The sequence below is a fragment of the Paralichthys olivaceus genome, chromosome 22, assembly GCF_024713975.1.
Source record: "Paralichthys olivaceus isolate ysfri-2021 chromosome 22, ASM2471397v2, whole genome shotgun sequence".
Classification (NCBI taxonomy): domain Eukaryota; kingdom Metazoa; phylum Chordata; class Actinopteri; order Pleuronectiformes; family Paralichthyidae; genus Paralichthys; species Paralichthys olivaceus.
In genome coordinates, this window is record NC_091114.1 from 9,162,374 (window position 1) to 9,177,186 (window position 14,813).

At 42.1% G+C, this 14,813-nt stretch overlaps 1 long non-coding RNA gene across 1 annotated transcript in view; it reads left to right on the forward strand.

Moving 5' to 3' along the window:
• The window catches only part of LOC109644083 (uncharacterized), a 51,819-nt gene that overhangs the window by 33,881 nt on the left and 3,125 nt on the right, over positions 1–14,813 (forward strand). Inside the window, exon 3 of the long non-coding RNA XR_011239926.1 lies at positions 8,566–8,626. This is a non-coding gene — a long non-coding RNA (uncharacterized lncRNA). The remainder of the gene's footprint in view (positions 1–8,565; positions 8,627–14,813) is intronic.

Sequence of the window (14,813 nt, forward strand, 5' to 3'; positions counted from 1 at the left end):
ATCAGCCCAGGACGAGGTCTGTTGCCAAGACACAGCCTCAGGCACGGAGGAGGGTCACTACAGCCCCTCTAACTTTAACAGCCCAGCCCCCAGGCCTACACCCATCACCATCTTCACCCACTCATCTTCCTCTTTTCTCCCCGTCTTTGTCTCTTTGTCTCCTCCACCTCTCACTGCGTCTCTCAATCTATCTGTCCTTCCTTCTGCATAGCCTACTTTTTCCTTTCTTTCATGTTGCCCCCCCCCCCCACATCCCCACCACACACACACACAAACGCAGACACACCTCTCACTCTCACTTTCTCCCCTCCAAGGCCAGTCTTCATCACAGTCCCTCTCACAGCCCACTCATCCATAAGCCCCATCCATCACCATCATGCAGAAAGAAGAAGAGGGAGGGGAAGAGACGTATGAGTAAAGACGAGACGAGAGGAGAAAGGAAAGAGACGCACAGAAAGCAAAAAGTCACAGTGTTGGCAACAGACAGAAAGATGCTGCTGGTGGGGAAATAAATGGAGATGCAGCGAGATCATTGCAGAAAAAGACAAAATTATATAGGAGGAGATGACAGAGAGGGTATGAAACTGGGACACCAGGTGAAAAGGGTACAGAGAGGCACAGATGTACTTTTGCTAAAACAAAAATGGAAAAGAGAAGAATACCTGTAACTTTGATTTGTTGTATGAAAGCGGTCATCTCAGTCTGATGCTTCAGGTTCCAAGTTCCTAAAAAAAGAAAAAGAAATGGCTCGAGAGGGTTTTAAAAATCCCAACCCCAGTGTGGAAGATTTGACTTCTCCATCTTGCTTTGTCTTCTTGTTTGTGCCCGAGGGTGTGACCTTTTGACAAGGTGCTCGCTCTTTTGTTGAACGCGCCATAGGCGAGGCTAGCGAAGCCGGCCCGACACCAAGAGTGATAAAGATGTTACACAGGCTGGCAGACACTTTTCTGAAAGATGTACGATTATTTTAAAGTACTCCTACCCTGACAGACAAAAATGCAACAAAGTCAGTCGATGGGCAAAAAAAAAAAAAAAAAAAAGATATATATTTATATATGTCTGGGAAGAGAGAGCAAGTTGGTTGAAGTGGAATCAAAGCCAGGCAACGAGTCCCAGCACCATCCTCCAGCGATGCCTGGAGGCCTTGCCGACAATGTCTTTATCCGTCAGTCAGAAAATAATGGGCTTCCGACTTGGACCCTTGCGCCTTAAAATCTAAATCAGCAGAGATGGAATTCACACAACCTGACAAATCCTGATCAGTAACAGAGTGTGCTGTGTGTATACATATTGATTTTCATTGTACTATTGTCTATGTAACCATGCATATTATAGGTCTCAGTGTTTCTGTGAGAGAAGTAATGATACCATATGATACAGCTTAAATCTTCATGCTGGGACTCGTATGTTCATGTCACGGCGTGATAAAAATGTGTCTATAATGCAAAGTAATCTTGATCAGTGATGAATTACAGCACAGTCAGTGTGTGTGATAAAAGTGCCATTTGCCTTTTGGTGTGTGGCTGCCTCTTTATGTTGTGTATCCCTCTTTCTCTTTTTTTTTTTTTTCTTTTGCGTCTCTGTTTTCAATCTCTTCTTCCCAGCGCCGCAAATATAATTAATGGCAGAGCGCAAGGAAGCATGTTACTGGTTTATGGATTTTTGATGGTAATCTTCTGGATTAATTATGTGATATATGTGCCTTGTTAAGGTAATCGGGCTCGGGTAAATACAATGCATGAACTTTGATAGCGAACTGGCAGGCGTTTCTCCCCTGCCTCCCTAAATCAATTTGCGCCGTTCCCCGAGTCATTCCTGCACCGCTTCACACAGAGATACTGCCAGGTATGAAGGTTGCACGTTCACTGAAATGGCCAAAAGAGGGTCAAATGATTACAGTGATTACAGTTGTAATGGGATGGTGAAAACCGTGCAATCACTCATCAGCTGTATTATAATAGACACCTCGCACACCAGTGTGTTTAGATGCATTTATACTGTAAATTCACAGTTTCATCAACATGGAAATTGGATTCAGGGGTGGGATAGATATCATGCACGTGTGGAGCAGCCAATTCGTTTAGGTGAAAATGGGCTGGCGCTTGTGTGCGCGCATGCACGCTCGCACACGCATATTTGCATATGTGCATATAAGCTCACAGATGAGGACCCAAATGGCATCTATGTGTTTCTGCCTGTGAGTTAAGCTGGTATGTAATGGGAGGCAGGCAAGCTGGCAGGGATAGTAAAGAATGCATGGGGACTGTGGACACCCACCCAGTGCCGGCAGACAGTCAATCTTCCTTGCCGCATCAATGAAAACGCCACTCTGCTACCAAGGTTGTTTAGCAAGTAAACAAGCCTCTGGCCACCATGCATCCAAAGGCGTATATTTCCCAAGGAATAATGGCCAGGCACAAGGAGAGAAGGTGAATCTGGCTCTGCCCGCATCCTGACGATCTCCCACATAGCCAGCTGATAGGTTTCTCCCATCTTTTTGCACATTTCACACACCCGTACACACACGCAAATGGATATATGGACTCACACCAACTATCCTCCACACACACAGGTCACGGTGAGGAGGAAACGCGAGGAGATATTTTTTGATTCTTCCCTTCCTCCAGGGTCCCTGTTGACAGCTTTGATTTGAGTGCTGTGGTGGCAGAGGTACTCCGTAGTAAATCTCCAAACCTCACGTGTGTGTCTGCAAGCATGCACAAGACAGGACATCGAACCTTGTGACGGAACATGTGTGTTTATTGTAATTTTGTTCTGTCTGGTTGGTTTTAAGGGTTTTCGTCTTGGCCTTCTATCTTATCTTATATTAAAAACAAGCACAACCCATCACTGACACTGTATATGTGCCTATGTGCATCCACATTTCGCAGATTTGCACAGGCCTTGTGATAAACATGATTTACTCCTTTCCTTTTAAACAAATTAAGCAAGGACAAAAGTGACACAGTAACGGGTCGTGATCTAACAGCAACACAGTGACGTAGATACACGAAATGGATTGAACTGACAAAACCTATTTAGGCCAAAACAAGCTTTTGCTGATGACTGAACATGGCTGCATGTGCTTTCTCAGCTTGCTCTGACAGGGCCATAAATAAACCCCTATAATAAAGTTAAAACCAACATGGGCTTTTATAAATTGAGTCATGTTTTTCTTTTTGATTTAAAGACATAATGGATAACAATTCCCCAGTAAAATATCCAAAAATGATTAGTTTGCGTCTTAAGATTATCCAAAATGTGCCTAATGATGTTCAAACCCAGAGACATCCCCAATTTTATCCAAGATAAAAGGACATTTCAGTTTGGTCACCTTTTAATTTACCCGTGGCCTTGTCCGTCTCTGTTTAAACTTCCGTGTCAAACAACGTAAGTCAGAGAACACTGCCTGCCAGTTTGCCAGTTGGCTATTTTCTCGGTCAATTGCTTGTATTGGTCACCCGCAATGGATCACAGTTATTCATTGCAGCCTGAAGCTTTCCCAGTCAAGGGCAAAGGCACAGGGGGAATGAAGCAACCGGAAAAGATTACAGGACAAGAAATAGTGGTGAGGACAAATACTTCCATGATCCCACGCTGCTTCACTGTCTTTTGTAATTGTTTAGATATAGAGACCCCTAGTGGCTGTTGCATATTGCACGTGTCAATATCAGTTTCTTTGCAATTTGTTTAAATGTGTGTTACTTAAATCCACTTATTAGGCCCAAATTAAGAAAAAAACTGTTTTCACGAAAAAAGGTTTTGTTTCAAGTAAAACCTAGATTTTTGTAATTTGTTGCAGTTTTCTTTAACTATTAAAACATTAAAACCTGCCAGTTAGGGTGGAAACACTATTCAATACATTGAAAGGTTCTTAAACCCACAACTCAAGCAGAACAGGCAGGTGATTTTCTCTGTTACATTGCTGTAGTCTTCACAGCCAGACAGCAGCATTGTTAGCGATAAACCATGTTTCTCTCTCTTGTTCTTTCTCTCTCCCTCTTTGGTCTGGTAGTCAGTTATTGGGACTTCTGTGGTTGAAAACAGTCTTCGCTGACACACAAACACACACAAACACACACACACACACACATGCAAGAAGTATCCACTGCCCCAGTGGAGCTCAAGGCCATTCACACAGCCACTGGGCGTGCTAGAGCCTCCGATATGGGCTAGTGGTGCGAGCCACACGTGGCTTGCACCATTGTCCCATATTAATACACTATCGACCCACCCAGACATGCTTTGTCAATGGAAGGTGCCGCCACACCAGATTTTCTTTGGGCCGTATTGACGTGGGGGCACCAGAGGAAGGCAGTAATGGATACATGGTCGGCAATAAGAACCTCAGCCAAGCTTGGGGAACAGAAGAAGAGGCTATTTTTTTGTTTTTTTCTCATCCCATAATCTTTGAGCTGCTCAAGGGTCCTATAGAAAGCATCCATGCAGTCCTGTTTTTCAGGCCAGCAGACAGCCTGGGATCTCCACAGAGGTTTAGGGTTGCTATCTCAGTTTCTGTGCATATGATGGATTATTTCTTGCGTCTCCTCCTCCTGTCGCCAGCCATGCATCTCAGCCGCCATAGCGATTTGGCAAATATGAATGTATATGTTTATATTTATAGGTTCTGATATAAAAAATGAATAGGGGTGAGGGAAGGTTTATCTCAGCACTTTGCCGTCCCCTGACGCCTTCTCTATCTGTAAATATCTTGAGACAGCCATGTCAGGGATTTATGTGAAGGTGACTGTGCCAGCGCTGGCTGTCCAACTGTTTCAGTAAACTCCATGTTAGAGTTGTGTGGAAATAATGTACAATTGTTGGAATAGATAGAAAGACACACATAATACATTTAAATACTTCAATACAGTCACTTGTATTATATGTTGAATAACTGAGGATTGTAAGAGATTAACAATTAAAGTTAATATTAGAAACAGCTCAAGGGATTGCATATAATGTTATAGGTGTGATGCTACAAGGAAGTTATGTTTTTACCCCCATCCTTTTGTGTTTAATTTGTAAACAAGATAACACAAAAACAACTACACCAATTTCCATGAAACTTGGTAGAAGGTATGTTTCAGGAAAGAACTCATTAAATGTAGGTGCGGATCAGGGGACGTGTCCAGGAATTAATTTTTCACTTTCTTTAACATTGCAAGAACATTTTCACTGTTTTCCTAGGAACTAATTCATGGATTGTGATGAAAGAAATCAAACACATTTAGAGAATTGATATGATTGTGTGAAATTTTGTGCAGCTTGATTAGATTTATTGGGTTTGTTGTGCCTTGACTAGTGTTATTCTAGTTGAGTTATTACGTTTATACCCATCACAGTAGAAAAAAATGTATATGTTACAGTATTTTTCGCCACACAGAGGATCAGGGTCCAAAACCCCTTTTTTCCACTGACCCATCATGTTGGTTTCACCAAACACGAGAAGAAAAAATGACAACAGCAGCTTAGTGGGTTAACATGCAGCTCTGAGAGACAACCAACCATGTTTCTCTGCAGTTACAAGTATCAAAAAAGCGTTTAATGCATACACAAGCAGAAAGGTTGGACATGGCTGTCCAGCGTTTGACAGTCCCTCAGTGTTGCACTATGTGCAGCACACTGATGAAGCGAGGTCAGCCTGCCAGGTTAGGACTTTGTAAGCGAGTCACCGTCTTTGGGGAAGTAGGGTGACGTCCCATGAGAGCTGACCTTAAAGCTTCAGGTGGCTCACGATCCCACCCCTGCTTTTTCTGCCGCTGGATCACTAGATGGATGGATGGGTGAACAGATAGAGGGACACAAGCAGAAAGAGCTGACAATTTCATTTCCCATCTGCCACGTTAGTGCAGCATCAGCAAGTGTTTCGTTCCCTAACCTATTATGGTCTGTATTCCAACTTTTATTTTTTTTCTATTCTTTTCTGCTGGATCTTTCCCATATCAGCATGTTTGAATCACTGTAAACAGAGGTTGGGTAGGTTTTGAGATCTGGGCAGGTGCCATTTAGACCCCATGCGGCGCCACCCGCGTGGACCTTTCAAGTAATCTGAAAGTCCGAGTGATGCGTCAGCGCGAGGAGCGCGGCGGAGTTGGGACTTGCATATCAGAGTGTCAGCTAGCAGCTGGAGCCTCCATGCTGAGAGACCATCGCTGGCATCAGGGAAAAGGATTGGCTTCGTTAAAACATCCCAGGATTGGGTGACATCACTGGTGCGGCTGATAAACCAGCTGAGGCCGACTGTGGAGATGTGATGAATATAAAAGCTTTGCAGTAAAAGAAGTCTCTTGATGGAATGTGTGAAATGTGAAATTATGTCTTCACTATGCAAGATGAGAGAAAAGAGGCTATATGCTGTTCTTTCCCAAAAAAAAAAAGTATTTAGGTTATACACCTTTCCCAGGAGGAAATATCTTCCCTTTTCATAATCAAAATAAATCCAATCACTTTCATGCAATACTTTCCAGCACCAAATCAACATTAAATTAAATGCAGATTGATACAATGTCCAGGCAAAACGGAGGAAAAAAAATACGAGGGGAGCAAAGTCACACAGCCAGCTCATTAATTCTCCCATCTGTACTCGGGCCTGGTGACCTGAGGTTTTTTTTTTTCACGCGGCGTGAGGAAATTTACTTCTTTGACAGACTAACCAAGCGCGCGACTCCTAATTTGTATCGGCTCAGATTTGTTTTTGTTTTGGCGTCATCTTTATTTTTTATTGCAAATTACAGAGTGCCCCAAGTAATCTGGTGGGTCCGCTGAATGCTAATGAGCTCCGCACAGGACTAGGCGTTGTGGGAATACGAGTCGGATGTTTATGATTATTGGAACTTTTCCTCTCGTGAATGTTTTCCTCTGTCTTTCTTTTTTTTTCTCTCTCTCTCTCTCTCCTCCCCTCCTCGTTTTCTCTGATGAGCTTCCTGATCATCATAAATCTCGAGCCGGTAGTGTCCCCCGAGCAGAGCTGCTCCTCTTGTAAGCTACTGTACCTCCTGTGCAGCCGGTTTTTAGTGTAAAAAAGGGAGCGCTTCTATTGTGAGTGTCAAGGAAAGGTCAGGATATTTTCAGAGGAAACATAAATTTGCAGAAAAACAGCAAAGGGAAATTAAATATACTTTGCTGCACAACACTTGATTGAATCTAAAATACAATCCCCTGTGTCCTTACAGTGCTGTTAGGTTGGGGTGCAGTGCTATTGGCCGACTGTATTGTACCTAGTGTGGTTTTAAAATTCATTCAGTAGATAAAACTTCTGCTGCGTCTCTGATGCAAAGTGCGACAATCTTCCGCTGCAATTACCCTGCATAGATGCATCCTACCTCCACGTACACATGATCACACATACAGCACTGAAAGTATGAAAGTTTATTAATGAAGGAACACGAATGTCATTAAATCAGTCGAGCAATTTTAAGTAGAGGGGACTAATCAAACGATTCCAAAAAAACTTGTCAAGGTTACGTGGACAGACGCAACACTAAATTAAATTTCACACTGGCTGCTTGAAGGAAGATTGAAAAGCACTAAATAGAGTTCACCTCACATGCAGCTGCTATAATTATCTCAGTAAATGCCTGAAAGAAAGAAAAGTCACAACTTTCCTACAGTCTTTCTCTTATATTGTCCAACTCTATTTGAAATGAAAATGTCTAATATTGATTTTTAATTCTTTACATGGCATTCAGGGTGAATCCAGCATAAAGATAATATACTTGTGATTTAATGATTGCAATTTACAGTTTTTAAAACTAGACAGTGACACCTCTAATAATTATATTTAAGACAGCCTGAACCACTTTATGTGTATTAGGATATTTACTGTGATTTATTGTGGTTTGTATTTTGTATTAATGTTTATTATTCGTGATCAGTTGAGATAGTCAAATGGAATGTGTCCATGTTACCTGTGAAGTATATGATAGTGGGGTAATGCAGTTATTTAGGAGAAGCGGTCCTATAGGGGGACTGACCACCTCTGACTGGATTAAACTACAGAAAACCTTTAAAACAAGCACAACCATGATATTTAATTACACAAATACAAACACAAGACAGTGTAAAAATCCTTCTTATCTTGAGACACGAGCATTTAAAGGACCAGATGCTTCTCATTGACAACTGGTCAGGGAGGAGACAGGAGGGGACAGGGAAGTTAACACAGGGTCAACGGTACGTGTTGTGGTAGGGTAATTATTTCCACAGCACTGCAATACATTGGAGCACCAGAGGGAAAGAGAAATACAAACATCTGTCTGGGATTATACGCACTGATTCCAGAAATCTCTGTCTGGCTGTCACTTGGCACGTGTATTGTTAAAGGCCCAGATTGTTTTCAAAAAAACAGTCTTCCTTGTGATCTACCTGGTAGAATTTTCAGAAAAGATTATAAAACGTAAATCGCGATGGAGTTTTTGGTTTGTAAATCACTGCCTCACAGTAACTGAGCGTATGTTTCACAGACTCCATCCAGGAGCAGCCCTTTTTTCATGGAAGACATATTGATGTGACACAGTCCTACAAACACTGGTTTAAATAATTAAATGAACTGTGGTTGAATTTCAGGATCCTGGTCCAGTGCAGCACTTGAATGTAATGGATGAGGGTTATTGGCCACAGCAGTTCGGTGAGTACAGTATATAAACTTTTTTTCCTGTCTTTACTTGTAAGAGGAATGTATGAGACTTAAATTCAAATCCAGCTGGATGCTTGTCAGAGCCAATAATACTGTATTTGTTGTGTTCACAACGTGGACAGAAAAAAAAAAAAAAGCCATTGCTTATCACACGCTGGGGTGACATCACCGAACGAAGCAGGTGACACAGGTTTCAGATTAGTCTGTGAGATTAGCAGTTTCTGAAATGTTAATCTGTGGAAAAACAAACAGGAGCGTCACGTGAGGGGAGGAATCACGCTGCAAGTTTTTTTCTGTTTGAACGAGATACAGAAGTCCTTGCGCTGTTTTACATCACAAGGCTGCATGTATGTGTATTTTTTGGCGTGTGTCGCCGCACTCGCACATGTCATTAGTATGCATAAGAATGTGACTGATGACTTTCATTATCGGGAGTGAACGAGGATTAGGCCCCCTTCAGTGTCGCCTGCTTTCACCTTTACTTTCCTCTAATGATTTTCTCCCGACATCCTTTCCTCAAGGTTGACCCTGTCACTGCACTCGCTCTTTTTCTTTCTTTCTTGCTCTCTTTCTTTGCTCTCTTTCTTTCTTGCTCTTTCTTTGCTTTCTTTATTGCGCTCTTTATTTCTTCCTTGCTCTTTTTCTTTTTGTCTTGCTCTCGTTCTTTCTTGCCTCTCTTTCTTTCTTTCTTACTTGCTCTTTCTTTCTTTCTTGCTCGTTTTCTTGCTCTTTCTTAATTTCTTTCTTGCTCCTTCTTTATTCATTTCGTGCTCATTTTCTTGCTCTTTCTTTCTTTCTTTCTTGCCTTTCTTTCTCGTTTGCACTCTTTATTTTTTGTCTTTCTCGCTTTCTTTCTTTCTCACTTGCTTTCGTTCTCACTTGCTTTCTGTCTTTCTTCACTTTCTCTCTTTCTTTCTTGCTTTCTTTTTTTTCTCAGCTCTTTTAACCTTATACCTATACTTATACAGGCACTGTACAGGCATCTAAATAAGGCAAGCTGTGTGTGTGTGTGTGCGTGTGCGTGTGCGTGTGTTGTTCGGTAAATAAAGCTGGGCTCCTTTTTACTATCAATGAAGCATAACCAAATCAATTTATAAACAGCCTTATCTGCTAACAGGAACGCCAGTAGCCCAGGAGCGATTAACTCCAGCAGCCATTAACTCTTTGCATACGAAACTACCATCGCTAAGCTATTTAAGCGATAGGTAGAGGTGGGATGGAGTGAGGGGGGTGAGGACTGAACTTCATTTGTCCTCTCGACTGTATGTGCATACATGTGCGTGATTATGGCCACATGTTTAAGTGTGTGTACGTGTGCACGGTTGTTGGAGAAAATACACCAGTGGTGGCAATGTCGGGGAAATGCAAAGAGGCACTCGTGAGCAGAGAGAGCGAGAGCGGAGGAGGGGCACGGGGGGCGGCAGGGGGAGTGAATTTCGACATGTCATTTCTGAAATTGAGTTTTGATAACTGACAATTTGTTCAGCTAGTGAAATGTCAAGAGTCCAAAAAGATTGATGAAGTGCATAATAGATGTCTCAGATTGACTCTCCGCTGTGGGCTTGAGTCCCACGCACGTATCAGACCACCGAAACGATACAGAAATGGGATCTCACACGCACACACACACACACACACACACACACACGGTCGCACACAAGACAAACACACAAACAGATGCACACATTCTTGACTGCTGCAAGGAGAGCACCTCGGATATGGAAAACTGGTCCACGTCAATTTAGTCGAGGTGGATGTGATTTCTGCCTGAACATGGAAGTGTCATTCAAATGATGGTGGCCACCGACTCGGGGCTTGCTGATTTATCTGGCAGCTGAGTTGTTGTAATGGTCTGTGTAGCAATATATGGGATCACATTAAGGTAAGCTGTATTTTTCAGATCACCTCTAATGTGATCTGCATAATGTTGTTTGACCCACACACTGATCTGCCTCTGGTTTTACAACTGAAAACTTGTATCGCTGCCGTAATCACGCTTTTTTTTTTTTTTTTAACACACATTCTGCTCATATAAAGGCGTGGAGGTTTGAGCTCTGGGATTCTTTAACTCCCAGATATCTTTTGTTTTAGCTCAAAACAGCCATCAGTCAAGTTCCCCCGACTACAGACGTTTGCTTTTTCACCTTACTGAGACTCAATGTGTGTGTGTTTGTGTGTGTGTGTGTTCTATGTGTGACAGCTCAGGATAACTGAAACAAACCAAAACACATTTTGTTTTGAATCTCTTAGTTTACTTTGTACCATTTCAAAAAGTCAGCATTGCATTAGACAGGATTGTCTCTGTTTTGTCAGACTGATGTCGACAATTCTCTGCAGACTTTGAAGAGACAGGAACTTAAAGGGGTAGGTCACCCAAAAATGAAAATTCCCTTATTATCAACTCGCTATCTTATGCCCAAGGGTAACGAGACAAGATCAGCGAGAACTTGTGATAGCTGCGGAGGCGAGCGTAGAGGACAGAGCTTGTGTGGTGTGTGCACGCAAACATGAACGCGACTCGTGAAGAGAATAATAAAAATAATGGACATTTAGGCTGAAAACATGGTGTTAATGACGCCATTTTCAACAAGAGCAGTATGGAGGCATTTTATATATCTTTTCTGTGTTTTTTTAGGTTTGAAGAAGTGGTCTCCATTTGCTTCAGTTGTATTGGATTTGGCTGCAAATCAAAATAATGGACCTGAATACAAGCATTATATATATATATCCCTTAAGTACATAGCCTAGACTCAGAATGTATTTTTCTTTAATTAATCAAAAGCATTTATTGACTAATTATGAACGTAGAAGAATTTTTTAGAGCAATTTTTCAGTCCCTGGATTTTACCAGTGGAAGTTGCACCACAGAATGATGGAGAACGATGGAGGTCTGAAGCTGCAGTTTGTCCAGAGAATGTAAAGAATTGTTTTGTAATGGGTCTTTACTTTGACATAGGAACAGCACTTTGAACACAGTTTCATTCACTTTGGGATTGTTGTAGAATTAGTCGTCAGTTAGATGATGAAAAAAGAGACTTTGATTGATAGAGATTCACTTGGTTTAACACCATTAGTAGATTTTGCTCTTGTTAAGAATAATGAAGTTTTAAGGAACACCTATAAATCTGCAAACTTTTTTTTTTTTTTGTCGCAGTTTTCAGGTTTATAATATCTTGGGCAGAAGTATAATTTTTTGCCCTCAGCCACACATTCGGTTCCCTCGACTCCCTCTCTTTTTTCCTGTCGGTTTTTATGATGACAAGCAGACATCATGTTGAAAGCCTCTCATGCTTATAAAAAGCTGCTTTATATCATGTGCTGGTGGGTGCCAGCCCTGTGATGATAAAAACAAATTAGGCAGCATAGAATAAGCATGGGTGGAGTGGATTCTCTTAACACATTTATCCCTGTCAACAACATCATACTCGACAATGATCCGCTGTAAATAATTCAAGTAGACACCCAGTAACTCTTAATTTAAAATTTCAGAGATTGTGCGTAGGTGGAAAATCGAGTGATGAACCAAAAGAGGTGCTGTGGGAGGTTTTTTGCGACTGTGAGAGATGAAGCAAGCTCGCAGCAAGACTGAGCGTCCTGGAGCTCGCAGGGACGAGCCGAGACATTTCTCTTCTCTGTATTTGTCCCGCTCAAGGGTGTGACTCGCAAAAGGTCACGCGTGTCATTAAAATCAAGGCATCAATAGATGAGATATTTTCACAAAGGTGACACTCTCCCATTCCAGCGTAATTAGCCTCATTTTTATCGCGAGCAGGTCACTTAAAAGTCGATTCCAATGATCATGCCAATGAATCTTTACACCAGGTGATATAAACCTGTAATGCCGTGGGTACGAATCCCCTGTGCACAACACGGCGGGCCTCGGTAATGCCTCACTTTAGGAAGAGGTCCAACTTTTCCTGTTATCTTTGGCCGTCCTCTGTGAGTTGTGTGGATGCAGCGCTCCAATAAGCCTTAAGGATATTGGGAGCCGTCCAGGAAATATATCTGATATAACAAAGGAGTTTTGAAGAGCAAAAGCAAACTGCCTTGACCGCAATGAAGATCTAACTTTTATTTAGTTCTTTTTTTTTATTGTTTCATAAAATATGCACAGATTCCCTTAGCTGTTGTTGCTATAGAGTGGGAGTGGAAGCTTTTTCCTTATTCTCTTAATCATTGAAGACAAATAGTCCGTCCTTGCCAAAAATAGCAATATAGCTGTTTCTAAATGCTTTTAAAAACAACTTAAATCATCAGAGCAAAAACATTCAGTAGGTTTGGTGAGCATGTGGGTGCTGAACCAGCTCCCTGCAGTCATCGCAACTGCTTCTAAAGTGAGTAATTCCCAAATTAAGTTCTGCTCAGACACATCAACAAGTTAATCCACCGGATTTACACAGATTAGCCAGTTTCATCTTTTTAAATAGTCTGTAATATTTAACAATCAACAGGGCTCTGTCGACTCACTGCAAGACAGTTCCTAGTTTTGGGTCCTGGTTTGAGTTTGCATGTTCTCCTCATGTCTGTTCCCCAGATTCTCCAGATGGTTGTTTGTCTCTGTATGTTAGTGATAGCGACCTGTCCAGCGCGTAACCCACCTCTTGCCCAATGTCAGCTGGGACTGGCTCCAGCTCAGCCTGCAATGAATAATCAGTTTTTTTATGACCCTTAAAGGACGAGTAAAGTTTTTTGGGGGTGAAATATGCATATTCACAGTCAGTTACTTTATTTTATACTACTTGTCTATCAATCTCATGAACTTCAGGAAGTTACCAACCTGGGAACTAGATCAATCAGTGAGCTCATGTTTATTCCATCTCACAGCATGGGGGCAACCAACTTCCCATTTAGACTGACTTCCATCCGTCCTGAAACCAAATGGGCCAGTCGTAACCATTTATCTAAAATGGGGCAAATTTGATACAAAGACTGACTGAGGGGAGCAACCAATGAGGGCATTGCAGAGAAGAAACAAGGTCTGTACAGTGTATTCTCTCTAGAACACAAGTTTTTGAAGTCACTTCATGCTATGTTGAATGTTCCGCTAGTTGTAGGTCAGCTCTGTTTTGATAACGCCCAAGAGCCCCCAAAGATTCACAAATGCAAATGGGTCCGGCGATGCCAGGTGAGGAAGTGGCTGCACTCAGCCGAGAAATAGTCTGGCACATAAACCCCCATAAAACCACAACTTGACACTTTTACACTTTTGGCTTTTGTACATAAAAATAAAAGAGATAACGTCTTAATTAAATGGTAAATGGTCTTGCACTTATACAGCACTTTTTTTTAACCTTAATGGTCAAAGCACTTTACAATTTTCCTCTCATACACATTCACACTCACACACCCACACCGGCCATCCAATCGGAGCATCTTTGGAGTCAGCGTCTTCCCCCAAGGACACTCGACATGTGGACAGGAGGAGCCAGGGATCAAACCATCACCTTGTAATTAGCGGACAACCCGCTACTCTCCTGAACCACGCCTGCCCCAATTAGCGAGCGTTAGATGTGCTGGTAGGCATTTTTGTTACCTTTTTTAGGAGCAAACCTTTTTCACCCCATTTCCAATCTTTGTATCAAGACCAGCTGCTGGCAACATGCTCATACTGCTTCATACTGAGGTAATTGTAAAAACTCCAAGATAATTTTACATAGCGGAATGTAGAATTGGATATTTCCTGTCCTGGCAATTCTACAGCGACCCCTCTGGTTCATCACACAATCCCTTGTGTGGGGATGTGATGTGAACCTAAGACTAAAAATCCCTCATATCGGAGGTTGTTAAGTGTTTAATGTAATGACTTGAATATTTAAAAGAAGACATTAAAAACGACACATTACACAAATTTCCCCTTTGATTAGAATATTGTACAGTAAGACGAAGGCCTCAGTGTAGCTCCCATAGAGTGCATCTCCTGCGTAAACAAACTATTAGAGTTTTGAGCGGAGGCGCTTGTGCAGCTCCTCTTATCTGCCAAGGATGCCTCTGATGGCTCCTGATTGAAATGCCAGCTCTGAAGTTCTGTGCTCAGCCACACGTGTAAACGCCGCAACAGAATGTAACTTATTCCCTCAAAGCGCTTGTTTTCTCTCTCCAGGCAACCAGAGATTAGTTGGTTCAAATTCTGGACGGGTGCTTTTTGAAGAAAGCCATTTTTCGGGGAGGGGGGGGGAAG